General features: G+C 39.6%; 1 protein-coding gene across 12 annotated transcripts in view; it reads left to right on the top strand.

Annotated features, from left to right (window-relative positions):
* The first annotated feature begins 80 nt into the window (after positions 1 to 80).
* CD274 (CD274 molecule) overlaps positions 81 to 18129 on the top strand; it is a 127790-nt gene continuing 109741 nt past the window's right edge. For 9 of the 12 annotated variants that reach the window (XM_081501782.1, XM_081501766.1, XM_081501756.1 and 6 more), the window contains exon 1: positions 81 to 372. The gene's annotated coding sequence lies outside the window, so the exon portion shown is untranslated. Of the gene's footprint in view, positions 373 to 7267; positions 7558 to 18129 lie in introns of all 12 variants that reach the window. The other 3 variants (XM_081501694.1, XM_081501715.1, XM_081501726.1) reach the window with 1 other exon arrangement.

The raw sequence follows: 18129 nt of genomic DNA, 5'->3' as shown, positions 1-18129 counted from the left end.
ACATGGAGACCTTCTGATCGCCACATGCGGATCTCGCGAGAACTTCAAGGCGAGATGCGCACCTTCTGATCTTCGTCTCCAGACCTCGCGAGAACTTCGAGTCGCGACGAGGGCCGCTGTGGAGGCGCTGCCTAGGCCTCCCGAATTTCGCAGGGCTCTCGGGCCGCCACAGGTGGCAAGCTGTTAGTTCTGAAAATGGTTCGTTTTTCTCTCCACCCTCACTAGGAAGATTTATCAAATGAAATATGGGACTGTAGCTAATGGATAAAGCCTCCCTCTAGAGAAATGCGTTTCCCGCCTCTTTTGCCTGCTTGCTAATGGGACGTCGCTTCCTTCAAGAAACCTTTCCTTTTCTTCATGGTATTTATCTCGGTAGGTTTGCTCACATTTATTCGTGCAGTTGTTTGATAACTTCTTCCCCTAGTTTGCAGGTTTCATGAAGGCAGTGTTTGTGACACTGCTTCTGGTTGTACCTCAGGGCCTGACGAATTGTTAGCAGTCAGATATATTAAAACTTGTGTGCACGTTTTAAAGGCAGATGCAAAGCTTCCAGAGGAAATTCCTACCACTTCTACGGGGGGGAATGGGCCTTAGTCTCAATCTTCAGAACAAATAGGGTATTTGAGACAATCGGTTCTTTTGGCCGTGGGTTGTAAAGGATTGTCCATTGCAAAATTATAGTGTCATCATTAATAATAGCCAGTTATTTTACCAGCAAAGGTGAATTTATTTACGAATAGCCAGAGGAATGCAATTCAGGATATGTGCACTATGATGGACTGTATGCAAATTCAGAGAACTAGGAAGAGGAACTTGCTTTTGTAGGGAAAAGGGGGGAAGGTGGGAGCGGGTGTGATAACCAAAGGATCCATTGGGGAAGCTGGGAGTCCAAAGTATGGAGTCATCTAATTGGCTATGTTGCTTAATCTCTGATTGGCTGAGATCTGTGGACCGGAGAGAAGTTTTCTTTTTCCTGCTGTATTTTAAATAGTGCCCTGTCCTCTTGGAGATGTAGGCAATTGTCTTTTCCTGTTGGGAGAAATTGATGATGCATGGCAGGGCATGAGCACGCCCCCTTTAGGTCCCAGTTCAGTTCAGTTCAGTTGCTCAGTCGTGTCCCGACTGCGACCCCTTGGACTGCAGCACGCCAGGCTTCCCTGTCCATCACCAACTCAAATCTATCCGGCCACAATTTTCTTCGAGAGTGTGACAGAAATTTGTAGAGGATTTGTATTCTAAGAATAACAACATTCTGCTACATCAAGAGGGAAGGGGCAGGGAAGTACAGCGCAATCCATATAGGTTGCCTTGTTATTTTAAATGCAATTTTATTAGACTGTGTTGGCGCTGAAGGATGTCATACCAGCCACAAGGGGGCAGGCCGGGGCCGTCTCAGGAATAGTCAACTTCAGTATACTAAAGCCTCAGAGGCTTCAGCAATTATCAATGATACTCTTAACTCTTCCCTTTACAATGTTATTTTTTACTCCTTCTCCTTTTTGTCTCTGTGTACTTTTCTCCGTTTTCTGTTCGCCCAGCTTTGCCCTACTTTCCAGTGGTATCCATGAGTACTTATTAACGGGCAGTCAGATCTTTTAAAAGATTGATGTAATTTGATTAGCACAATTTCATTGCCTACTTTAAGAAACAATTCATGTATAAACTGTAGTGGCTGTGAGTCCTAAGCAGAACTTCACCAAGGAAACCCTGTGAGAGAGGAAACTTCATTATACTGAGAAATATATATATATATATATATTTTTTAAAGAACACAACTAAACAACAACAAAAAACTTCTCAAGCAATATATGTGTTATGTCCGTGCTAAGTCACTTCAGACTCTGTGACCCAATGAACTATATAGCCTGCCAAGTTCCTCTGTCCATGGGATTCTCCAGTCAAGAATATGGAGTGGGTTGTCATGCCCTCCTCCAGGGGATCTTCCTCGCCAAGGGATTGAACCCTCTTCTCCTACGTCTCCTGCATTGTGAGAGGATTCTTTACCCCATTGGCAGAGCTGGTAGGGCAGCCACGGTATATATCCAAACCACACAAAAATCTATACTGCCATTCTATTTGTGCTCCCATTATTCTCATCCTCCTTTGTACTCCTTCAGTGTGCACGTATTCATTAAAGACTGACATACTATATATATCTTATGTCTTCACGTTTTCTGTCTGTCTCCTGCAAAAATGTAAGCTCTACACAGACAGGGATTTCTGTTTATTTTGTTTACTTTGGCAGCATCTTTGCCTTGAATAGTGTGATATATAATAAATTCTCAGTAATAATTTAATGTTAACAATTATAGCAATGTCAACAAATAAAAATGTTAATCATATCAATAATCATAATATTTAGTAAGTGAATAAACTCCCTGAGAATTGACTACTTGTTCCTTTATATCCTAACTGCAAGGAGATCATACTTATAATTATTCTTTATTGTACTGTGGTGAATTTTTTTAAAAAATTATGTAATTATCTTTTATACTAGTTGTAAGCTCATTAAAGGCTGGAATTATTTTTGTTTCATATTTATTATTCAGTGCTTAGGACAATGCCTGCTAAGTAGACCCTTAATAAACATTTATTGAATGAATGAACACATTCCTGATTACAACTACTACTTACTACTGTTATTATCAAGAGTACACAGAAGAACTGTACAAAAAAGATCTTCACAACCCAGATAATGACGATGGTGTGATCACTCACCTAGAGCCAGACATCCTGGAATGTGAAGTTAAGTGGGCCTTAGGAAGCATCACTACGAACAAAGCTAGTGGAGGTGATGGAATTCCAGTTGAGCTCTTTCAAATCCTGAAGATGATGCTGTGAAAGTGCTGCATTCAATATGCCAGCAAATTTGGAAAACAGTGGCCACAGGACTGGAAAAGGTCAATTTTCATTCCAATCCCTAAGAAAGGCAATGACAAAGAATGCTCAAACTGCTGCACAATTGCACTCATCTCACATGCTAGTAAAGTAATGCTCAAAATTCTCCAAGCCAGACTTCAACAGTACGTGAACCGTGAACTTCCAGATGTTCAAGGTGGATTTAGAAAAGGCAAGGAACCAGAGATTGAATTGCCAACATCTGCTGGATCATCGAAAAAGAAAGAGAGTTCCAGAAAGACATCTATTTCTGCTTTATTGACTATGCCAAAGCCTTTGACTACATGGATCACAATAAACTGTTCAAAATTCTGAAAGAGACGGGAATACCTGACCACCTGACCTGCCTCTTGAGAAATCTGTATGCAGGTCAGGAAGCAACAGTTCGAACTGGACATGGAACAACAGACTGGTTCCAAATAGGAAAAGGAATACATCAAGGCTGTATATTGTCACCCTGCTTATTTAACTTATATGCAGAGTACATCATGAGAAATGCTGGGCTGGAGGAAGCACAAGCTGGAATCAAGATTGCTGGGAGAAATATCAATAACCTCAGATATACAGATGACACCACCCTTATGGCAGAAAGTGAAGAACTGAAGAGCCTCTTGATGAAAGTGAAAGAGGAGAGTGAAAAAGTTGGCTTAAAGCTCAACATTCAGAAAACTAAGATCATGGCATCCGGTCCCATCACTTCATGGCAGCCAGATGGAGAAACAGTGGAAACAGTGGCAGACTTTATTTTGGGGGGCTCCAAAATCACTGCAGATGGTGACTAGGTATGAAATTAAAAGACGCTTACTCCTTGGGAGAAAAGCTATGACCAACCTAGACAGCATATTAAAAAACAGAGACATTACTTTCCCAACAAATGTCCATCTAGTCAAGTCTATGGTTTTTCCAGTGGTCATGTATGGATGTGAGAGTTGGACTATAAAGAAAGCTGAGCACCGAAGAATTGATGCTTTTGAACTGTGGTGTTGGAGAAGACTCTTGAGAGTCCCTTGGACTGCAAGGAGATCCAACCAGTCCATCCTAAAGGAAATCGGTCCTGAATATTGATAGGCAGGACTGATACTGAAGCTGAAACTCCAATCCTCTGGCCACCTGATGTGAAGAACTGACTCATTAGGAAGACCCTGATGCTGGGAAAGATTGAAGGTGGGAGGAGAAGGGGGCGACAGAGGATGAGGTGGTTGGATGGCATCGTCGACTCAATGGACATGAGTTTGAGTAAACTAAACTCCGGGGTGGGGTGGTTGTCGCAAAGAGTTGGACACGACTGAGTGACTGAACTGAACTAATCAAGAGTCAACAAATTTACTGAATTGAACAAATTATTAGTGAAATGACTTATTTTGAATGAATAAGTTGCTATTATTACTGAATGACTTACTTTTTTGTTAGTATCCTGTCCTAGCTGTGCTTCCCTGGTAGCTCAGCTAGTAAAGAATCCGCGTGCAATGTGGGAGACCTGTATTCTATCCCTGGGTTGGGAAGATCCCCTGGAGAAGGAAACAGGCTACCCACTCCAGTATCCTAGCGTGGAGAATTCCAGGGGCAGAGGAGCTTGGTGGGCTACAGTCCATAGGATCACAAAGAGTCGGATATGACTGAATGAGTTCACTTTCACTTTTTCCTATCTACCTTATTCCAGAACATTGTCATAAAATTGGAGCTATCCAAAAGAGCTCAGTTGAGTATTTATAAAATGAAAATTCCATTTATGCAAGAAAAATATGGAATTGTTAGTAATTATACTAGAATATTTGTTTTCAAGTTATTTTAGCATTTTGTGTTGATATCTTCATATGGGAAATATGATTCCCATGATTGAGTCCTTAAAATTGTTATCTTAACAGTATTAAATGTGGGTACAATTAATAATAATAATAATTAATACTAATTATATATAAATATAATTATATATAAATTACATATAATTGTATATAAGTTATATATAAATATAAAAATAATAATAATTAATACTTGCTTGATTATAAAACAGCTAGTAGATAATATCTCCATTATTCACTTTTTTGCTTTCTGTCCAATTAATTGTGTCTTGCTGGTCTTGTTAACACTTTATTCTTGTATTTATACCAAGTTTCTATTCTTGAATATATACAAAAAGTATGTATTCAATTATATGTTAAGTAATATGTATTCAAATATGTTTTGAAAGAACAGTAATAATAACAGTACATCATTTGTTGAGTGATTACTGTATGTCAGTAATCTAAGTGCTTGTGCACATTTTACCCCATTTAATCCTGTAGTAATGATATCAAATAGTATTGTAATTATCTCTAGCTTATAGACTAGAGGGAGCTCATCTTAGATGACAAAACTTGCCTAAAAAGAGAGAGTTAGTAAGGGGTAGAAGGCTGATTAAAAATAGTCTGTCCCTGGAGTACAAGCTGTTAAACTACTTTATATAACCATAATTTGTCAAAGAAAAATATTACAAAAACAATGAATCTAGTTTGGTGGTGATCAGTTCAGTTCAGTTCAGTTGCTCAGTCGTGTCCGACTCTTTGTGACCCTGAAAACCGCAGCACGCCAGGCCTCCTTGTCCATCACCAACTGCCAGAGTCTATCCAATCCCATTGTCCACTGAGTCAGTGATGCCATCCATCCATCTCATCCTCTGTCATCCCCTTCTCCTCCTGCTCTCAATCTTTCCCAGCATCAGGGTCTTTTCCAATGAGTCAGCTCTTCGAATGAAGTGGCCAAACTATTGGAGTTTCAGCTTCAACATCAGTCCTTCCAATGAACACCCAGGACTGATCTCCTTTAGGATGGACTAGTTGGATCTCCTTGCAGTCCAAGGGACTCTCAAGAGTCTTCTCCAACACCACAGTTCAAAAGCATCAATTCTTTGGTGCCCAGCTTGCTTCACCGTCCAACTCTCACATCCATACATGACCACTGGAAAAACCATAGCCTTGACTAGACGGACGTTTCTTGGCAAAGTAACGTCTCTGCTTTTTAATGTGCTATCTAGGTTGGTCATAACTTTGCTTCAGAAGAGTAAGTGTCTTTTATTTCATGGCTGCAATCACCATCTGCAGTGATTTTGGAGCCCCCCAAAATAAAGTCTGCCACTGTTTCCCCATCTGTTTCCCATGAAGTGATGGGACCAGATGCCATGATCTTAGTTTTCTGAATGTTGAGCTTTAAGCCAACTTTTTCACTCTCCTCTTTCACTTTCATCAAGAGGCTCTTCAGTTCTTCACTTTCTGCCATAAGGGTGGTGTCATCTGTATATCTGAGGTTATTGATATTTCTCCCAGCAATCTTGATTCCAGCTTGTGCTTCCTCCAGCCCAGCATTTCTCATGATGTACTCTGCATATAAGTTAAATAAGCAGGGTGACAATATACAGCCTTGATGTATTCCTTTTCCTATTTGGACCCAGTCTGTTGTTCCATGTCCAGTTCGAACTGTTGCTTCCCGACTGCATACAGATTTCTCAAGAGGCAGGTCAGGTGGTCAGGTATTCCCGTCTCTTTCAGAATTTTCCACAGTTTATGGTGATCCACATAGTCAAAGGCTTTGGCATAGTCAATAAAGCAGAGGTAGATGTTTTTCTGGAACTCTCTTGCTTTTTCAATGATCCAGCGGATGTTGGCAATTTGATCTCTGGTTCCTCTGCCTTTTCTCAAACCAGCTTGAACATCTGGAAGTCCACGGTTCATGTATTGCTGAAGCCTGGCTTGGAGAATTTTGAGCATTACTTTACTAGCGTGTGATGAGTGCAGTTGTGCAGTAGTTTGAGCATTCTTTGGCATTGCCTTTCTTTGGGATTGGTGATGATGGTACATGATATTACAAAAGCAAATCTTTTATGAGACCAGTGCTCTAACCCCTGAGCTATGGAGTTCCAGTTATAATATAAAAGCAAATCTTTTAGACCAAACCTTAAATTAGAGAAAATAATAATTTGGACCAAAAAAAAAAAAGCATATACACATACATTAATTGCCTCAGAATGGGCTTAAAAGTTCACTCTGTTGGTAATAAAGACACTTAGAAGCTGGTCTCAGCCACAAGAATTAAGTAGCTATACAAATTTCCAGAAATCTTATACTGGTTTACTTAACGGGTGTCATGAATGTAAGAACACGTGGTATAGCTTGAAGGTAGGTAATAATAGTAGTGCCTTCTGACAATGCTATTAAAGGATTATATGACATAATGTAATAAGTAACACACGAGATAATAAATGAGAAAATACAATGCCTGACACATAATGATAAGTATTAGCTGTGTAATTATTGCCATTTCTACTTTGTTGGAATGTGATAATCAAATGAGATAATAGGTTCAGTGTTCTTTAAGTATTGCATTTTTTATATATCAGGTGCTGCTACTGCTGCTGCTAAGTCGCTTCAGTCGTGTCCGACTCTGTGTGACCCCATAGACGGCAGCCCACCGGGCTCCCCCGTCCCTGGGATTCTCCAGGCAAGAATACTGGAGTGGGCTGCCATTTCCTTCTCCAATGCATGAAAGTGAAAAGTGAAAGTGAAGCCGCTCAGTCATGTCCGACCCCTAGTGACCCCATAGACTGCAGCCTACTAGGCTCCTCCGTCCATGGGATTTTCCAGGCAAGAGTACTGGAGTGAGGTGCCATTGCCTTCTCCTATATATCAGGTACCAGACTGTTAATTTGTCTAGAGTATGAGAAACTCATTTAAAATCATTTCTACTTCTAGTACATAAAGGAATAGTATGCAGTCAATATAGTCATGATCCATTCCTACAAGCAAAGATTCTCCATTAAGTCAGTGGGGAGGAGGGGTCTTTTGTGTTTAGGAGCTATAAACAAAATAAGTGAAGTATCTTTAAGCACCAGAAGCTTTAGACTTCTTATTCTAATTATATTGAAATGCTGCTGCTGCTGCTGCTAAGTTGCTTCAGTCATGTCCGACTCTGTGCGACCCTATAGACGGCAGCCCACCAGGCTCCCCTGTCCCTGGGATTCTCCAGGGAAGAATAATGGAGTGGGTTAATGGAGCAAAAACATCATTGGTTAAATGTTGAAATGAATTGCGGAAAATTTAAGTAAAATAATTTGTAGAAGGGGGAGACTTGTATGAGCTCAGTAGTCTTGGAAGACTTCATTTAGGAGACAGAACTTAATTAGGCTTTGATGGAAAAGTAGGTAGTCAGAAAGTGGGACTGGTACTTCAGGAAGAGAGGATGGAAGCTGCAAAGGCATGTACACAAGTGAGCAAGGCATATCCTCGGTAAAAGAACCTATGATAGTGATGTTAAGGATTAGTAGAAGACGGAATATTGCTAGAGGACAAAGGGAGCTTTAAAATTCAGACTATGGAGTTTGGATTTTTTTCTTTTTATCCTATGGGGAACAGGAAGTTATAAAATAATTAGCGGATAATGTATGTGCTAAGATCATGGCATCTGGTCCCATCACTTCATGGGAAATAGATGAGGAAACAGTGGAAACAGTGTCAGACTTTATTTTGGGGGGCTCCAAAATCACTGCTGATGGTGATTGCAGCCATGAAATTAAAAGATGCTTACTCCTTGGAAGGAAGGTTATGACCAACCTAGATAGCATATTTAAAAGCAGAGACATTACTTTGCCAAGAAAGGTCCGTCTAGTCAAGGCTATGGTTTTTCCAGTGGTCATGTATGGATGTGAGAGTTGGACGGTGAAGCAAGCTGAGTGCCGAAGAATTTATGCTTTTGAACTGTGGTGTTGCAGAAGACTCTTGAGAGTCCCTTGGACTGCAAGGAGATCCAACCAGTCCATCCTAAAGGAGATCAGTCCTGGGTGTTCTTTGGAAGGACTGATGTTGAAGCTGAAACTCCAATACTTTGGCCACCTCATGCGAAGAGCTGACTCATTGGAAAAGACCCCTAATGCTGGGAAGGATTGGGGGCAGGAGGAGAAGGGGACGACAGAGGATGAGATGGTTGGATGGCATCACCGACTTGATGGACATGGGTTTGGGTGGACTCCGGGAGTTGGTGATGGACAGGGAGGCCTGGCGTGCTGCGATTCATGGGGTGGCAAAGAGTCGGACACGACTGAGCGACTGAACTGAACTGAACTAAACTGAATGTATGTGCTGCTGTGCTTAGTTGCTCAGTGTGTCCAACTCTTCGAGACCCCATGGACTGCAGCCCACCAGGCTCCTTTGTCCATGGTATTTATCCAGGCAAGAATACTGGAGTGGGTTGCCATGCCCCTCCTCTAGGGGATTTTCCCAACCCAGGGATCGAACCCAGGGCTCCTGCATTGCATGCAAATTCTTTACCCACTGAGACACCAGGGAAGCTAAAATTGAAGCTTAAAGTAAATAACTTGACATTAATGTATACAGATGAGGAGGGAAATAAACCAAAAGTGGAGAAACCAACTACAAGTCCACATTTTGGTTCGATGAATTGTGAAGACCCAGCAGTAGGATGGAAGGAGTAGGAATAAACAAAAAGGACCCGTGAAAGTGATTTTTAAATGAATCATCATCAGATTTGATGCCTTGTTTTATGTAACCTGGATGTGGGAGAGAGAGAAGAGTTTAACAATACTAGGGATTTTTTAAAAATTGAAGTACAGTTGACTTATAATGTTATGTTAATTTCTGCTGTACAGCAAGTTGATTCAGTTATACATATACCAAAATATATACATTCTTTTTTGTATTCTTTTCCATTATGGTTTATCTCATGATGTTGAATATAATTCCCTGTGCTGTACAGTAAGGCCTTGTTGTTTACCTGTTCTATATGTAATAGTTTCCATCTACTAATCCCAAACTCCTACTCCATTCCTTTCCCACCCCTCAACCACTTTGGCAACCATGAGTCTGTTTTTTATGTCTGTGAGTTTGTTTATGTTTTATAGATAGGTTCATCTGTGTCATATTTTAGATTCCACATATAAGTGACATATATTTGTCTTTCTTATTTACTTCACTTAGTAAAATGATCTCTAGTTGCATCCATGTTGCTACAAATGGTATTATTTTGTTCCTTTTTATGTCTGAGTAGTATTTTATTGTATATATGTACCATGTCTTTATTCATTCATCTGTTGATGGACATTTAGATTGTTTCCATGTCTTCTCCTTTGTGAATACTGCTGCTATGAACATAAGGGTAAAGGTATCTTTTTGCATTATAGTTTTGTCCAGATATATGTCCAGGAGTGGGATTTCTGGATCATATAATTCTACTTTTCTGGAGAATCTTCATACTGTTTTCCATAGTGGAATAGTGTAGAAAGCTTCCCTTTTCTCCACACCCTTGCCAGCATTTGTTTTTTGTAGCCTTTTTTAATGATGGCCATTCTGAATGGTGTGAGGTGGTACCTCCTTGTAGTTTTGATTTGCATTTCTGTAATAATGAGCAATGTTGAAAATCATGTGCCTTTTTGCCATTGTATGTCAGGAAGACCAGGGCTTTGAGTTGTAGAGGCTGAAAAGCTGATGACATTGAGGAATCATGAGGGGAATTTAATCCTACAGTAAAGCTTTGCATGTATGCTAAGTTGCTTCAGTCGTGTCTGACTCTTTGAGTCCCTATAGACTATAGCCCGCCAGTGTCCTCTGTCCATGGGATTCTCCAGGCAGGAATGCTGGATTGGTTTGCCATGCCCTCCCTCCAAGGGATCTTCCCAACCTAGAAATCAAACCTGCATTAGCAGATGGGTTCTTTACCACTAGTGCCACCTTTACCACTTCTTTACTGGGAAGCCCCGGTAAAGCTTAAGAAATGATGAATTTTAGATAACTATAAAGTATTCAAGAGGAATTCTCGTAATAAAACAGATGGAAACATGGGGATGGAAGTAGGCTAAGACATCAAACCTGGAGATCCAGATTTGGAAATCAACAGCAAAGAGTTGTGAGTTAAAGAAATAAAATTAAATCAACTCTCTGACTGATGGACAGGGCATACAGTTTCAAAGCAAAGAAGAGAGAATTTCGTGTGGTAAGAAGCAAGAAAAGAGGTAAAGAAGGAGAAAACAAGAATTATAGAGGATGATGTCATTTCATAAAAGCAAAAAGGGAAGATAATTTTCTGAAGAGGGATCATCAGTGGAGTGAAATGTGAAAAAGAAGTAAAAGAGAAGCAAATTACGATTAAAATTTGGGATTGGAGGCCAGTGTGGAATTTAATAGCCTAAGATTCAGGTAGGGAACAATTCATAATGGGTCCCAGAGGGAATGAGGGGTGAAGAACTAGCAACAGTTCTATTGATTTGGCAGAGGAAGAGTTGATGCAAAAACAGTTTTCTTTGTTTATTGAAAAATATTAGAAACAGAGGAAGATTCCCATGTGGAAGGAAAGGTAGATGATGTGCAAGGTCAAAGAGTGTGGCAAAATAATTGAGACATTACATTTTCCCTATATTTTTTCCTTTTGACCTCCTATACCATCTCCCCACAAATTTTAACCAGGTATCCAGAGCCTAAGTATTTTCTTCCTGATGGACTTTTGCAGGGCAGAAAACAGAGGTTGCTTAAAGTTACTCTTCTCATGACCCCTAAATACGGGGGGAGGCCAAAATTAGGCAGGTGTCCCCAGTGGACAAGTAAGAGAGAAATGGAGAGGAAGAGGGAGAGATGATTGAGGGGTGAAAGGGAAGATTTTCCTTTTAATGGAAAGAAGATGATGGCCTGGAGTCCTGAAATAAAGAATTATTGCTGTGCAGTGGTCAGTGGCAGTGACATGGAGAGAGGGAGTCTTAGAAGGGATGGCTATATGGTATGCTTAGGGAAACAGGACCCTGAGCAGAAAACACGCACATTTGGTAAAGTTCTGTTGACTCCAGCAAGAGAGGTAAGACCTTAAATGGAGACACCATGCAGGCTAGGATAGTAGGTGTCATGGTGGAAACTGTTGAAACTATGGGTCCTGGGGACTTAGTGCTTTGGTGCTAAAACCCTGGGTTTCAAGCACAGCTTACTGGGGGAGTTCCATTAGAATAATGTCTGATGCTAGATTTCCAATTCAGTGCTGCTGCTGCTGCTAAGTCGCTTCAGTCATGTCCGACTCTATGCGACCCCATAGACGGCAGCCCACCAGGCTCCGCCATCCCTGGGATTCTCCAGGCAAGAACACTGGAATGGGTTGCCATTTCCTTCTCTAATGCATGAAAGTGAAAAGTGAAAGTGAAGTCGCTCAGTCGTGTCTGACTCTTAGCGACCCCATGGACTGCAGCCTACAAGGCTCCTCCGTCCATGGGATTTTCCAGGCAAGAGTACTGGAGTGGGTTGCCATTGCCTTCTCGTCCAATTCAGTGACAGAATTTAAACATATCAATCTGTTAAGAATAAAATAGTTGAGTATTTCTTCACACCATAGACTGTGCTTACAAATTCATGCCTGTTACACATAGACACAGTCTTTTAGGACTAAGAAAGCCATGGTCATAACATACAGACAGGTTGAGGGGTTACATTTTGGGGATACTTTTCCATTTAAAATGGAGGAAAAGATAGGCTAGGAGTATTGGTATGTACTAGAAGATGAAATTTAACTGAGTCACCAGATGATGGCAAAACTTCAGTGTTATTAGTAAAGTGTGATGTGAAAACTAGTGGGATGAGGAGTGGACCTCAGAGTAAATGGAGTTCTGGAATTGACAATGAGCTATGCTGGGGAAAAAATGAGATATGAATGGAAGTGTTAAAATCAGCAACAAAGATTTCATGATTAAAGTGTAACTCTTGAAAAAATGTTGACTTTCTCCATGCTGCTGCTGCTAAGTCGCTTCAGTCGTGTCCAACTCTGTGTGACCCCACCAGGCTCCTCTGTCCCTGGGATTCTCCAGGCAAGAATACTGACTTTCTTCCTAAAGAGTTACATCCTGTTGGTCTCTGCTTCTTCAATAACAAGGAGCTCTTTGGGAGGAGGCCTCAGGGAGAACATGATGAACTTCAGAGATTTGCTTATGACTAGCTATGCCTAGGGATTTGCAATATAGGAAATATGATTTTTCATCTTCTGTTATTCTTCATCTCCAGACATTTGATGGAGGAGATTAACTTGTTATAAGTACATTTTCTCTAAAAAAACAAAATGCTAACTATGTATCAATATATAGATTAAAGAAATTGACTATTAATACCATGCTGGTTTACGGTTTTAACAAATGTTCATATCATTTCACAGTTTATTTTGCTTATGTGAATGTTCCATAAATTCTAAAATGGTAAACTTTACTGCAGTTTTTTTTTTTTAACAATCTAGTTCTTTTCTAAGAAAAAAACCATTGATTTATTTGTTCTGTTCACTTTGTGACTTCATTTATGTCACTTAAATGTATTTACTTGAATTTCTTAGAAGCATGAGAGTACTATAACTTGAAAAACATGTGAGTTCATTTGGGCACAAAAATCTAATTGTATCTTATATTGAATCTGATTGCTTTCAAACATTATTTCAGCAGGGAAAATAAAACCTGCTATGGCTCAAGTAGAAAATTACAAGGTTTGTGGTTTAATGTTTACACAGTCTATATCGACAAGCTTGATTAAACATTTTTATTACTTTTGTATGTACCTAGTGTTAGGTGTGTATAAAGCTACTTATGTCAGTTAAATAATAAAGCTTTTAAAATCATTATGAAGTTAATAAGATACAAAAGTAATTGATGCAATAATACCATTGAATTTTTTTAAAACAGCTTCTTTAGCAGGAAAAGAATTGATTTTTGAGAGAAAATAGGATGTGGGAAGACAATATTGTTCCATAACATTTGAAAAATGTGAACACTAGTAATGATTTCTTATATTCTAATAATTAGTGGGGCCTGATTTGGACCTAGGTAAATGCATCATTGAGAATATACATGTAGGTGTGAAATCAACAATCATTCTATATCATGCATATTTAAGAAAAGGTTTTTTGTTGTTGTTACAACCTTTTTTTCACAACAAAAGTTAATTATTAGGTTGGTACAAACGTAATTGCGGTTTCAGACTGCTTTACAACCCATGTTGAACTCAAATAAGAAAATTGCTCGAAATTGGTTTTTGTCTAACATCATTTCTCTAGTCTAAAATAAATATAAAATATCTTGTTACTGCTCTTAGGGAATAAGCTTTCAGTCCTTCACTGAGAATGATGTTAAGTGTGGGTTTTTCATACATAGACTTTATCAGGCTTAGGAAGTGTATTTCTATTCCTCGTTTGCTGGTTGTTTTTAATCATAAATGGTATTGAATTACGTCATTTTTTTTTAATTAGAGGATAATTGTCTTAGAGTGTAGTGTTGGTTTCTGCCATAGAACAACACAAATCAGCTCTAACTCTTTCTCTCTCTATATATATATATTTAGCACATACATATATATCCCCTCCCTCTTGAGCCTCCCTCACATACTACTACCCCACCCCCCCACCCCACCCCTCTTGGGTTGTCACAGAGCATCAGGCTGGGCTCCCTGTGTTATATAGCAGCTTCCCACTAGCTATCTGTTTTACACATGGTAGTCTATTTTACACATGTCAATGCTACTTTCTCAATTTGTCTCACCCTCACCTTCCCCTGCTGTCATGCTTTTATTACATGTTTTTGATCCCATCGTTCTGTTAATGTAGTGTAAGACATTCATTGATTTTCTTATGTTGAACTATCCATGCATTCAGGAATAAATTTCACTTAGTCACTGTGTATCATCCTTTTAATATCCAGTTGAATTCAATTTGCTGTTTTTTATTAAGGATTTTGGCATCAGTAAAGGATATTGGCCTGTAGTTTCCTATGTAGTGTCTTTATCTGGCTTTGGTATTACATAATTTTGGTCCTGGGAATGAGGTAGGAAGTGTTTTAATTCTTCAATTTTTTTGTATGAGTTTGAGATTGATTGGTTTTAATTCTTCTTTAAAACATTTGGTAGAATTCTCCCATGAAACTATCTTGTCTCAGGTTTTTCTTTCTTGGTAGGTACTTCATTATTGATTCAGTCTCCTTAGTAAGTATAATGTTATTTAGATTGATGATGTCTCAGCACTGTTGGTAAGAACGTAAATTAGTGCACCAGTGTGAAAAAGTATGGAAGTTTCACAAAAAAGTAAAACTAGAGCTACCATATTACCCAGTAATTCCACTCCTGGGTACATATCTGGGAAAAAAAAAAAAAAACCCACTAATTCTAAAAGATACTTGTACTCCAATGCTCATAGTGTTATTTACAATTGTCATAATATGGAAACAAATGTGTCCAACAACAGATAAATAGATAAAGAAGATGTGATACACACACACACACCCCCAAGAAATAGTAATCTGCCTTAACAAAAAGAATGAAATTTTGCCATTTGCAGCAGAATGGGTGGACTTAGAAGGCATTATGCTAAGTGAAATAAGAGAAATACAAATACTGTATGATAGCATTCCTATGTAGAATATAAAAACACAGGAAATCAAGGAAAAAGAAGCAGCCTCACAGATACAGAGAACAAGCTAGTGGTTACCAGTGGGGAAAGGAAAGTGTGTAGGTGTACTGTAGAGGTAGAGGAGTAAGAGATATAAATTTTTAATCATAAAATAAAAATTCCACAGAAATATTATTCAACACAGGGAATATAGTCAATATTTTGTATTAAGTATAAATGGAGCATTACACATTAAAATTGAAAATCACTATATTGTACACCTGTGACATATCATGTTGTTTAGCAACTCTATTTCAGTAAAAAATAATGTCTGTTAATTCAGAAATTAAAGTAGACATTTTAATCAAAACACAGAAAGACTACTTTTAACGACAAAAATTCAGTGTGCCCGTGCATATTGCTGGTAAGTGCTGGAGCATTCCCATGTCTACTGGATTCCAAAGATGTCTTTCTTTTTCCCATATCATTTGGATCCAACTCCAGCTAGAGTTCATCTTAATGGTGAAGATTAATACATAAAGATTAATGTATTTGAAACAGACATTGTAGGTACAAAAGTAGCAAGTATAAGCAAAGCTATAGGTTGACTGACCCAATCTCCTTTCAGATACTTCTCCCTTGCGTACCTCAATTCTCTACTCTCTAAGTGGTAGAAATGATTTCCCAGTGCCTCCTGCAGGTAGTGTGGGGCCACCCAAGACGGATGGGTCATGGTGGAGAGGTCTGACAGATTGTGGTCCTCTGGAGAAGGGCATGGCAAACCACTTCAGTATTCTTGCCTTGAGAACACCACGAACAGTATGAAAAGGCAAAAAGATAGGGCAATGAAAGATGAATTCCCCAGGTCAGTAGGTGCCCAATATACTAATGGAGATCAGTGGAGAAATAACTCCAGAAAGAATGATGGGATGGAACCAAAGCAAAAACGATACCCAACTGTGGATGTGACTGGTGACAGACGCAAAGTCTGATGCTGTAAAGAGCAATATTGCATAGGAACCTGGAATGTTAGGTCCATGAATAAAGGCAAATTGGAAGTGGTCAAACGGGAGATGGCAAGAATGAACGTCGACATTCTAGGAATCAGCGAACTAAGATGGACTGGAATGGGTGAATTTAACTCAGATGACCATTATATCTACTACTGTGGGCAAGATTCCCTTAGAAGAAATGGAGTAGCCATCATGGTCAACAAAAGAGTCCGAAATGCAGTACTTGGATGCAATCTCAAAAATGATAGAATGATCTCTGTTCGTTTCCAAGGCAAACCATTCAATATCACGGTAATCCAAATCTATGCCCCAACCAGTAATGCTGAAGAAGCTGAAGTTGAACGATTCTATGAAGACCTACAAGACCTTTTAGGACTAACACCCAAAAAAGATGTCCTTTTCATTATAGGGGACTGGAATGCAAAAGTAGGAAGTCAGGAAACACCTGGCATAACAGGCAAGTTTGGCCTTGGAATACAGAATGAAGCAGGGCAAAGGCTAATAGAGTTTTGCCACGAGAACGCACTGGTAATAGCAAACACCCTATTCCAACAGCACAAGAGAGGACTCTACACGTGGACATCACCAGATGGTCAACACCGAAATCAGACTGATTATATTCTTTGCAGCCAAAGATGGAGAAGCTCTATACAGTCAGCAAAAACAAGACCGGGAGCAGACTGTGGCTCGGATCATGAACTGCTTATTGCCAAATTCAGACTTAAATTGAAGAAAGTAGGGAAAATCACTAATCCATTCAGGTATGACCTAGATCAAATCCCTTATGAGTATACAGTGGAAGTGACAAATAGACTTAAGGGACTAGACCTGATAGACAGAGTGCCTGATGAACTATGGACAGAGGTTCGTGACATTGTACGGGAGACAGGGATCAAGAAAATCCCCATGGAAAAGAAATGCAAAAAAGCAAACTGGCTGTCTGAGGAGGCCTTACAGATAGCTTGGAAGAGAAGAGAAGCGAAAAGCAAAGGAGAAAAGGAAAGATATTCCCATCTGAATGCAGAGTTCCAAAGAATAGCAAGGAGAGATAAGAAAGCCTTCCTCAGCGATCAGTGCAAAGAAATAGAGGAAAACAACAGATTGGGAAAGACTAGAGATCTCTTCAAGAAAATTAGAGATACCAAAGGAACAGTTCATGCAAAGATGGGCTTGATAAAGGACAGGAATGGTATGGACCTAGCAGAAGCAAAAGATATTAAGGAGAGGTGGCAAGAATACACAGAAGAACTGTACAAAAAAGATCTTCACAACCCAGATAATCACAATGGTGTGATCACTCACCTAGAGCCAGACATCCTGGAATGTGAAGTCAAGTGGGTCTTAGAAAGCGTCACTACGAACAAAGCTAGTGGAGGTGATGGAATTCCAGTTGAGCTATTTCAAATCCTCAAAGGTGATGCTGTGAAAGTGCTGCACTCGATATGCCAGCAAATTTGGAAAACTCAGCAGTGGCCACAGGACTGGAAGAGGTCAGTCTTCGTTCCAATCCCAAAGAAAGGCAATGCCAAAGAATGCTCAAACTACCGCACAAATGCACTCACCTCACATGCTAGTAAAGTAATGCTCAAAATTCTCCAAGCCAGGCTTCAGCAATACGTGAACCATGAACTTCCAGATGTTTAAGCTGGTTTTAGAAAAGGTAGAGTAACCAGAGATCAAATTGCCAATATCCGCTGGATCATCGAAAAAGCAAGAGAGTTCCAGAAAAACATCTATTTCTGCTTTATTGACTATGCCAAAGCCTTTGACTGTGTGGATCACGATAAACTGTGGAAAATTCTGAAAGAGATGGGAATACCAGACCATCTGACCTGTCTCTTGAGAAACCTGT

Source organism: Giraffa tippelskirchi, chromosome 1 (genome assembly GCF_054371585.1).
Source record: "Giraffa tippelskirchi isolate mGirTip1 chromosome 1, T2T-mGirTip1v1.2.pri, whole genome shotgun sequence".
In the NCBI taxonomy this organism is placed as follows: domain Eukaryota; kingdom Metazoa; phylum Chordata; class Mammalia; order Artiodactyla; family Giraffidae; genus Giraffa; species Giraffa tippelskirchi.
The sequence above is the reverse complement of the archived record's forward strand: the minus strand, read 5'-3'. Positions and strand labels throughout refer to the sequence as shown.